Source organism: Lygodium microphyllum, chromosome 16 (genome assembly GCF_053477565.2).
Source record: "Lygodium microphyllum isolate KBCC chromosome 16, Lygodium_microphyllum_v1.1.10, whole genome shotgun sequence".
NCBI classification, from domain to species: domain Eukaryota; kingdom Viridiplantae; phylum Streptophyta; class Polypodiopsida; order Schizaeales; family Lygodiaceae; genus Lygodium; species Lygodium microphyllum.
The window spans coordinates 82,640,351-82,643,686 of NC_141150.1; positions in this window are offsets into that span (position 1 = coordinate 82,640,351).

Below are 3,336 nucleotides of genomic sequence, written 5' to 3' on the forward strand. Positions count from 1 at the left end.
GATTGCATAGATTTGATCTTGAAGATTGCAAACCTATTGCTACTCCTATGGAGACACATTTGAAGTTGAGCATTCATGATGTCAAAGAGATTGGTTCGATATCTTTCTCTACCAACATGCTATTGAATGCTTGATTTATGTATGCATTACAAGGCATGACATTCAAATTGCAATCTCATAGACCGACACTTAGACTGTTTCATCCCAAGGGGGGATTATTACTACCAAACTTATGTGCTCTTTGGATTCTGATTGGGTTGATCGTTATGATACTCGTGTATCCACAAGTCATTGCTTGCTTTTTTGGACTCTAATTAGTCTAGTCATTATGATACTTGTGTGTCCACCATAAGTGGTTTTTGCTTCATGCTTGGTAGCTCGTACATATCATGGTTGAGCAAGAAGTAGCCCACTATGGCCACTTCCTAGTTGTAAAGCTAAGTACATGGCAACTTTCATACTTATAGTTTAGTGTCTTTGGCTTAGTTGCCTCTTGGTTGATTTGGGCGTTAGACAATCATTTGCCACCAGGATCTTTATAGATAGTCAAAGTACATTGATAGTTGCATGGAATCCAATGTTCCATGCACATACTAACCACATTGAGATGTACTCCATTATGTTAGGGGGAGGCTTGTGGGTGGTAGGAGAGATCAGCTTGGCCTATGAGCCAGCACAAGACAACATTGCAATTTTTTGCACAAATGCTTTGCCTCCTAAGAAGTTCAAATATTTTTGCAAAGCTTTAGGCTTGGTTCCCTTTATGGGTTGATCTAATCCACTAGGCATGGCTATATATATTTCTTTCTATCTGTTCGTGAGTATTTGATGACCTTCTGCATTTCATTTGTTGCATATGAAAGGTATTGGACATCTCACATAGTATGTTTGCCTTTAGCAATCCTCTTTTGGTTCCAAAGCAAAATGTTTCTACGTGGTAATGGATTTTGCCTTACCTTGGGTATTCAACATTGATTATAAACCATGATTCTCCATAAACCCAATCTTTAAGAATTATATAGACCAATCCCTTTATTACATTCTTAGAATCTAAAGAATGAGTTTTAGTGATCCTTGCTTGCCTATTATTACATGTCTAGCCGCATTAGTAGCACAATCCTACAAAATTTTCATAATTCCTAGATTGCATTTGCTATCCAAGTTAGAGAGAAACCTTCTAGCTTTTGCACCTCCTATTGCCACAGAGGCATACAATAAAGAACTCAATTTAGAGCTTCTTTACAATGTTGCAAACATAAATACAAGGCAAGAAAAGGACTCTCTATTGAGAGCATCTTTTAAAAGACACCCAATTAAGAAAGAGCTCCTAAAAATCCAAATAACAATTTCAAGATCATATTGCACAAGAAGATGGAGAGGGAAGCCACTAACATAAAAGATGCCTTATTTGAATCATTGCCTATACAAAATAGAAAGAAATTTGAGGATATGATTTGAAAGAAAATGTACTTCTGCGAATGATCAAAGAAAAGTTGTTCCTCTTGCCACGCCATTCATGTCGATGGCGTGTAAGAGTACGTGAAGAGAGGAAGATAGACCAAGAGAAAGCAAGTCCAGAAATTTTGAGGAGGAGAAAGAAGACAAACAACCAATCAAGAACGAAATATGCAAATGAAAATTTTCAAAGTCATTGAGAAAATTGTGTTTATAGATAATATAGGATGCTTTGCTTTTCAAAGCCCTAATGTGGGCCATTCAAATGTAAAATCAACTTTTTCAAAAATTGGTCCCTTTGAGAGGATAGGAAAGGGAAGAGAGAAGATGGATAGTTCTCAATCATTATTTCATGCTATACCAGCCCAAAATTTAGAGGAAAAAGAGTAATAGATAAGGTGGACTCTCTCCTTTTTTATCTAGCAAGGACTTGATTAGTGGAAAATCCAATAGAAAAAACATTGGCCCTTCTTCACTTTTGGCCCTAGTGGATACTTATACCTACAGACTAATCAATGATCTATAATGCACAATGCTATCGATGCAAGGCATGTGTTGACAAAATCTTGTATCACTTCAATCTCTATCTTTTGGTGAAAGATTGGAATAGAATGTATTAAGGTGGTGGCTACAATTACTAAGCTAGACCATTTCAACTTTCAAACAACTAACTTCACCCTAAAGGTTGTAACCAATAGATTTTGCCAATAGTATGTTAGAAAGACTTTGGCATACTCTTATGGGTACAAAATGAGCAAGCAAGTAATGAGACATTTACTGAAGACATCGTTGGAGCCATTAATGGTTTATGAGGTTGAACTTGATTCTGTGCTGTGTCATGAATCTTCAAACCCTTTCAAGTATATGAGAGGCAAATCAACTCGAGAAAGTCATGTATCAACTATGAGACCCTTTCAAGTCAAATGAGAAGCAAAAGGCTTATCCATCCCACCTGTGCCCTAACATCATTAACCCTCTGCTCAACTGTGGAGCACACTGCATTATAGACACGCAACAGAAATCCCAAGCTTCTTGCATTGTCATGAGACCCATTTGGCAACAGTGATCGCATTTCAGAACTTTGCTATATTGAAGAGTCTTACGCCCTAAGAATACTGCCAGAACAGCTTGAAGTCGCTCAGAGAGCCTTTCTAGAGATGTGGGCTAGAAGCTAAGCTGCTTGGTCTGTGCTACATTATAACTCTCAGAGAGCCTTTCTAGAGAGGTGGGTTAGAAGCTAAGCTGCTTGGTCTGTGCTACATTATAACTCGTCAAAGAGACAACGAACAAGAATCTGATTCACCATAGCTAAGGAAAGTAAGACATGATCCTAGCGGCTCAAGGAGATAACTGCTCATACAAGAAGCCAACATTGCTATTCATCAGGATTTAAAGCTGGTATATAGGCTTGCTGTGTATCTATGACTACAACATGCACTTTGGCATCGAGGGGCCAACCCCCTATACATTTTGGACAGAATTGTACCATCTCTCCTTGATTGGCACTGATATAAGCTTATGGATTGCACATTAATATATTTTTTAATTTCTTACACTATTTGGTGAGAGATCTAAACAACCATTTCACTCACAATATTCAGCAAGTAACATCAGCATCATACTATCTGACCTATTAGAAGGGCTTCTTAGGCAAGAGTTGTATTTCCCATATCCGTAAGTTCGTACATTATTTACATTCATTCCATTAGCCGCCCCATCAAACCTAGCTTATACTGTGAACCATACTCGCATATTTGGCACTTTATGTTCTCACTTTGAAATGTGATAACCAAGAATATGTCACATTCATTTATGGTTTGTTAATTATACATGATGGAAGCCTATGAGATTTTGATTCCACTTAGTGTGCCTGAAAGTAGA